Below are 7,753 nucleotides of genomic sequence, written 5' to 3'. Positions count from 1 at the left end.
TGAGAGCTCTACGGTGGCAGCATGAAAAGGTGACGGTATCTTCCTACACTCAGATGCACACTCAAAGTCATCTGCAGTCAATAGGTCCAAATCTGTGGGCAGAGTGGTCAGAGCAGCTGCAGCTGCATCCCTCTGCTCATAAAGATGCTGCAGCATCTCATAGGTGCTATTCCATCTTGTGTCTACTTCAATTATTAGTTTTGTGACAGGACGGCCCATTTGCACCTGGATCTGCTGCAGCTTCTCTTTAGCGGTGGTGCTTGATTTAAAATAGGTGATCATCCGCCTCGTTTTTGATCTTATATTATCTAGCCCAGGAGTAGCATCCATGGCCTTTTTGACAATCAAGTTTAGTGCGTGAGCCAGGCAGACGGCGTGCTGCACCCGCAGAATATTTGCTGCACCCGCAGAATATTTGCTGCACCCGCAGAATAGTTGCTGCAGCATCAGTCACCAAGCACTTCACCTTCTCTTCAAGAGCCCATTCCCTTGAAAGCTCTCGAACAGTTCCAGCGATGTTCTCTGCTGTGTGACTGATAGGAAAAGGCCGAACTCCCACCAGGGTGGTGGAGAGTTCACCTGCATGAATAGCATGATAGGTGACAGCGAGATACGCATCCATGTTGATGGAAGTCCACATATCTACGGTCAAGCTGACACTGTCAACATTCTGCAGGGCTGCCTTGGCCTTCTCCTTTTCTTCCACGTACCTCCTCTCCACCATGGCTTTAACTGTCTGCCTTGATGGAAGGGTGTATGTGGAATCCAGTTTAGCCACCAGAGCACGGAAGCCAGGATCAGACACCACAGTGAAAGGCTGGGAATCTTTCACTATGAAATCCACTAGAGCTTCATCAAGCTCCTGCTTCCTGCTACATAAAATATGGAAGTTAGCAGAACAAGATTAATTTAGTTAATTAACTAATTTTATACACCCAAACCTGCGCAGTAAAGTTTGAAAGTTACTCTTAATATTGCCTGGAACAGCACCCACTCACCTGGTGGAAACGTCATCACAGCAGCCTCATCATTGATGACGTGTTATTATTATATGTCGGGAACAAAGCAAACACTTCACCTGCAAATTAAAAATGAGATGTGTGTGTGGTTTATTATTTGTTACTGTGTGAATAAGAGTTGAAAAATACGTTTGTAACACTTACCTTGTTCGGCGGCACCATTTCAAAGTGGTCCCAGACTTGAGATCTTTTCCTGGTTGGTTCCATTGCAAAGCAAACCGAAAGCAATACGAACGCTAATCAAATCAATCCAAAAAGGTATTGACCAGATAGGCAACGTTTTGCGCTGTTTCATCCATTTTTAAACACAACTGAGACCCGCCCATTGAACCGAACCAGTCAGCTGATTCAGTCAGAATGAAGCAGTGAAGAGGTTCAAACGTCATCAGTCACGTGATTTGAAGCGAACGCGGAGGACTGCTTCGGACAAAAAACTTTACCGAGTTTTGGGGCGTGGTTCCAAGCCCAGTCGCAATGAAACATTTATAGTCAGAGGTGCTGATGAACTCAGACTTCTGCATTAACATCATCCTGTCAACCGTAGTAAGTGCCACTTCACTAAACACGACTTCCTCAAACAATCAAGGAAGTCTTCAATCACACACATAACCTCGTTTATGGTGTCCAGATGCAAACAATAATTAAAACAGCAATTAAACACATCAACAACCAGAACTCGATAAATAAAACACTAACATTGAAAGTTGCAAAAGATAACATTTACAACGAACAAAAACAGGGTTAACACAAACCTGAACCCACAGACACACTGCTACAAAGCATGCTGGGAAATTCCCACACTGACCCTCCCCAACACGGTACAATATTTTATTCCCTTTTTTTTAATATATCTAGATAGTAGTATATGTTTTTGGAAGGGCTGTATAATTTTGACAAATGCGGAAGAACAAGTCACATTTGTTGACTTGCGAAGTTCAGCATCAGCTGCTCTGTGGTTGTCTTGTCTGGACACCACCACTTCTGCAAAACTCAATTGCGAATAACTGAGAAGTTCCGTGACAAATCCTTGACAATGCAGCAAATCCATTCTCAGGGAGTATGAGCCACAGGAAGATGAAGAACCAGTGTCTTTTGGTTCTGTGGATCTACCTGTCAGTAGCCAAATGTGGTAGGTAATATTTTCTCAAAGTAATGAAATAGACTTAAACTTGTAAGTTCGAACAGCTCAACCTCAAACTTATCACAGCTCAAAGGTTTTTCTCCGAGGCACAAAAGTGAAAGAGAATGGGATAGAACCGAAAGAGAAAGCACAATAGAACCACTTAAAAAACATGTAATTACATATATTTTTAAAATATTTTTGCAGTTAATTTATGAACAGGCTGACCTTTTTTCAATTCTTTATTTGATTCAGAAACGTGTGCATAGCAATAAATAAATTGATAAAGAATATGATTAGTGTGATATACAACCCCTTAGCAGAGGTACAATCAGACAACAACCTAACTGCAAAAAGGTGAAACTGAATGCTGTTTTATGTGATAATACAAAATTAGTTTTGCTGTTTGATGGTCAGTAAAGAATTAAAGCATGAGTACTGTTGGGCTGGCCACCATTCAGGCGTTAACTTGAACTGCTCTCGCCACATTTTTAAAAGATAACAAACATTCTCCAATCAATACTTTTAACAGACAAACTTTAACCAACTGTATCCATATGTCATTGACCAAAGAAGTGTATGTAATTGAATAAAAATCACACAAGTGCAAACAAGAAGAAAAACACAATTAAAAACAAACATGCAAAAAGTTGAAACATGAAAAAGAAAAACACATGAAAAGGTTCATTCTTGAAGCACAACACAGTGCACTGAAGCAGATGTTACACAAGAACAAATTTCCCCATTCTTAGGGAGTACTTAGTAGCCATAACCTTATTTATTGGTTGTAACTATTTTAATCTTCTGTACCTGCTGCATTTCGTCTCTTATTTTTTTGGATATCTTTAGTAAAGTCACTTTCTGCTGTCTTTCTTCTTTGGTGAGAGATGCAGTATCTGTAAAGACAAGGGAGAGACTGAATTTGGGTCTCTTTTATGACACATTGGTTTAAACTCCTGGATGTAATGAAAAGGGAAGTTAAAAAGTGAAATGAAAGTCTTTGTGGATCTCTGTCTATATGATCTATTTCAGTCTAACGCTTGATTCCAAGTTACTTTAACTCATTGGACGTCTCTTGTAGCCTTTGTGCAGAATTTGAAATGTGTGGAAAATGCACTTGTTCAGGTGGCTTTTTCTGGAAGCATTCCTACCCTGCTCTCCACATCTGGACCTCTCAGAGGACATGGCTGTTGGAGCAGACCTAAAGAATTGCATTAAAGCCACTCCACTCAGCATTTTGCCATTTAGAGCTCAGAGGGACTCCTCTGGAAATGGCAGCTCTGTGTTCAACGCTTACCATCACAATTAATTAATTAAAAAATATTATGAGCCTAAATGCCAAAGATGAACCCAAATCTGAACATAAATTTAAATGTTAATGTTTATCTCCATGTAGGTTTTCATTCAGCCAGGTCATAGTAATCCATTAAGGTATGAAGGAATTATTTTAATTAACTAAAATTGTTGATGTGAAGTTCATTTGATCTATTTACTATTGGCTGAAGATGTGTTTGCATGAGCAACATCTTCATGAGTTAATGTCCTTAGTCCTGTGGAAGCTTTAATAAAGGAGAGGAAATTTATTTTTGAATGTTTTTACTCATATTTCTAAGTTCTTTGCTGTTCAAATCTGCCTTTTCTGTACATTTGTGCACTGACGATCCTGTAAAGAATTAACAGATTAATCTGAAGTGATCAATCATGTGAAATTAGAAAGTTTATTAGTTTCTAAATGTTTTTGAATGTTGATTCATCTCTTTTAAAAAAATCAGAACCGCTGATCCCACTGTGAGGGTCCAGAGTTTTGACTCCATTTGTTTGTGTGTTTCAGGTTCCCATTCTCTTGAGTTCTTGTCTACAGGACGTGTTCAGCCTGGATCTGGGCCCCATTTTGAACAAGTTACAGAGTTTGATGGAGTTGTGATCTCTCACTGTGACAGTGGGACACAACAAGAACACTTCAAACCCGTCCTGGAATCCCACAACTTACCTGGGACCTGCAGACCAGCATGTTATGATGTTTTTGATGCTCTCAAAGCGATTTCTAAATTCACCAATCACACACGGAGTAAGTTTGTAGCACATTTGCTTTATAACGTGTTTATTGTGGTGAAAATGAACTGAACATTTTACATAAAATAATCCTTGTAGATGTTCAGCGGCGGCGTGGCTGCATCACGTCAGACGAGAGGCTTGAATCTGCTTTTGACAACTGGGCAGTGAATGGAGAGGGTTTCATTCAGTTTGATGCTGGAGCTCAGAAATGGAAAGCCCTGTCTCCTTCTGCAGAAATGATTAAAGATTCGTGGAACGGCTATGAGGCTCGGAACCATTTGTTTGGACAATTCATCAGGAGATACTGTCTAGAAATGATCCATCAGATCAAATTAAAAGAAGCAGAAAAAAGAACAGGTGAACACACACACACACACACACACACACACACACACACACACACACACACACACAGAGGCTAACAGTAACAGAGAGAATAACAACAGCAGCTTGTAAAGCCAAATGAAGCTACATCCTGTTTCGTTGTCATGGTGACCTCAGTGATTTCCTCCTGTCAGTGTTGAATCTGCTGATGGAGCTCAGATGAGGACAGAAGCAGTTCAGTCTGGTAAAGGTAGCTGAAGGAGCCTGGTGTTGGTTATGAGCTAAAACTATGTTGAGAGGAAGAGTGAGCTGCTCATCACTGCTGGTTCCCTGTTCAAAGAGTGACAACAGACAACCCTGATCATCACCTTTTCTATCCTCCTGCTGATCTCCGTGTGTTTGCCAACCCTGTTGACAGAACCAGGGCATTGCTGAAGTGCCACGTCACCAGTACTGACAAATCAGTGCGTTCAGTGTCTCTGACTGAAGACGGGGCCCCCAAGGCAAACTGGATCACTGTAACTGGCCCGTTGCCTTCTGGGGATGGATCAGTGATCCTCATCCTGACAGCTGAGGTCCCCCTGATCCACACCAACATCTATGGCTGTGTTGTCCAAACAGAAGACAGAAACATCACTGTCATGTGGGGTGAGAACTTTACATTTACATACTGCTGCATGATTGTTATTGAGTCATGATCCAGGCTGCACAAACATGTTTCCAGAAAGAAACGAGCTACTACAGAGTTACAATTTGGTACAGGCAGTGGAATGTACAGAATCACCCTCTGCCAACAGGGGGCGCTGCAGCAGCTCAGCACCCACCTTTCTATGGTTTTGGCACAGAATTATTATTATTATTATTATTATTATCATTATTGGTTATTGAGTCAAAACAATACAGGCTAATTTAACTTTGTGTTCAAGTTTGAAATGATTGAGGTGTTTTGAAACATCTGATTTGAGAAATACTGGACTTGAGCTGTGTGAAAATAACAAATGTAACTGCTTCAATAGTGTAAATTGTGTCAGCTACATTTGTCAGCATCAACATTATTAGTTTACAGTCATAATTATTATTTTTATTACTGTGTTTTAATTAATAATGATGGATTTTCCCTTTCATTTCAGATGGAAACACACTTGATGGAAGAGAAATTCTTTACGCAACTGTTAATTGGACATTGTGGAAAATTTTGACCATTGTTTCATTTTCATGTGTTTTTCTTCTAATCTGCACAACAGCAGTGGTGCTCAAACGTACGTTTCACTACTTTTGTTGAAACATTTATGTCATCTATTGTTATGAACAGATCAACAAGTTTCTGAAGGCTTACACCTGACAGCATCTATTAATTGTGCTTCCATTTCATTTCACAGACAATGAGAAGAAGATCAAAAGAAGAATAAAAAAGAGAATTCCAGAAAGCATGAGAGAAACTGAGAAAGAAAACCTAAGAATGTCCCTTGTAATGAAACCATTACAAGACCCAAAGATTAATTGAAGAGGATTTTATCCACCAGAGATTCAAACAGAAATAACATCTATCAGACGGAATATTTTACTCCCCATATTGAAGGTGCACCTCTGCAGATTTTGGACGCTGCTCTAACCTTCACTGACAGTTGAAAGTGAAACAGATGAGGCTTCAGTGCTAACAAAATCACTAGCAAACAGTAATCTACAAACGATGGCTTGGAGGAATGTCCAGGGAAATAACAGAATTGAAGCGGAGACTGTCAGCACAGCCAGCAGCCGGGACGTCCCGCTGAGAGAGACAGAGAGACGGGGACTGTGCCATTTAATAGGCAGCACCCAGGCACAGCCCGTCACTCCACTGGGGACCTGTAAGACCCCCAGTGTCCAGGAGGGGGCACTGGGGTTGTCCCGTTGACAAAAGGAAAAGAAGAAACTTACGAAAGGGCAGCTCTCTTGACAATTGTAAATGTTTTCATTGAAATAAACTTTTGAAAACCACAATTTAACACCAGAAGATGGAGACAGTGGGACAATAAAAATCAAAGTATATCTGTGATTTTTGCCTATGTGAATAGAAAAAAAATGCCAGTGCTATGATGTTAGATCAATAAATGTGACAACTGTGTAATCATCCATTTTACAAGTATGAATCTCAGTTGGAAAATCTTGTGTAAGATAAATAAAATAACTTCTAACATGTGAATTAAGAGGGCAATCATTCCACAGCGAGAAAAACTCATTTCATTTCTTATAGTGGACATTCGGCAGGTTATAATCTCAGGTTCTGATCTAATAAATTAAAATAATCCCACACCAGTGTCATTCACTCATACGGAGCCATTGTTTGACCCTCCTTCATTAACGACTGTTGGCAGAAAGACTTGGGACTCAAAATCCTCCTGCTCAGTAGTTCAACCTGTTTCCATGTCGATAAGTCAGAACATCTACCAAGACAATGGGTTTGTCTGATGGTGTGTTTGAGTGACTTAACCTGTGAGCTTTGCACAGTGTACGAATATGCTAGCAATTAGCCTGAGCCACTATATGAAAACCAAATTGTTCAAATTGTCTCCCTGAAGTCCCCATCATGTGCTTTAGACCTTCCAAGTGTGTGTTTTTGTTCCTATGATGCCTGTGTGTCTGTTGACTTCAAAACAAAATCAGGTCCCCATTTCAAAATACCAGTTTTACTGTGTTGTACAGCAGAGAACTGTGTGTGCACGTTGGATACACTGTGGATGTGCATTTTAGCATTGCTATCGTGGGATTGATAATATTGCTTCCAGTCACAGCGTGTTCATGCCCCCATCAACGTGGTGATTGCCTCCCTGTAGACTGAAAACACCACTTCCTCTCACTTCCCTCCCCTCAAGCGCTGCTACACCAGCCTCTGCCACCTCTATTCTGGCCATTTTTGGTAACCCTGAGAAGTTTAATGCGAAACATGGTCATAAAAAAGGTTTTCCTAAAATTCTGAAACACTGTCTCGTGCCTTTTGGTGAGCTGAAACATTGGACCATTTTTTTTAACACACACCTGGTTCACCAGAACTATTCCTGGGGCAAAACTCCCCAGATTAGGGTTTTCAGCAACAACTTAATTTCATCTCCCAACTTTGCCACAATCGCCCTCTTGGGTTTTTGTTCCCTGATTGATTCCCATGTAAGATTATATTTGCCAGTTTGAACTTCTCAGATTTTAGGTCCTCCCTTTTGTTTCCTCTGCCTTCCCACTTAAAGTTTATATTCTAAACTTT

General features: G+C 40.5%; 1 long non-coding RNA gene across 1 annotated transcript; it reads left to right on the top strand.

The window, feature by feature from the left end:
• Positions 1–5,107: 5,107 nt before the first annotated feature.
• LOC115249851 (uncharacterized) lies at positions 5,108–6,700 on the top strand. Its single transcript, XR_003888474.1, has 3 exons — positions 5,108–5,166; positions 5,649–5,777; positions 5,898–6,700. It is a non-coding gene; the product is annotated as an uncharacterized lncRNA (long non-coding RNA).
• Positions 6,701–7,753: the final 1,053 nt, after the last annotated feature.

Source organism: Takifugu rubripes, chromosome 5, assembly GCF_901000725.2.
Source record: "Takifugu rubripes chromosome 5, fTakRub1.2, whole genome shotgun sequence".
Lineage (NCBI taxonomy): Eukaryota > Metazoa > Chordata > Actinopteri > Tetraodontiformes > Tetraodontidae > Takifugu > Takifugu rubripes.
Note: the sequence above shows the minus strand (reverse complement) of the source record. Positions and strands in the feature narration are given on the sequence as shown.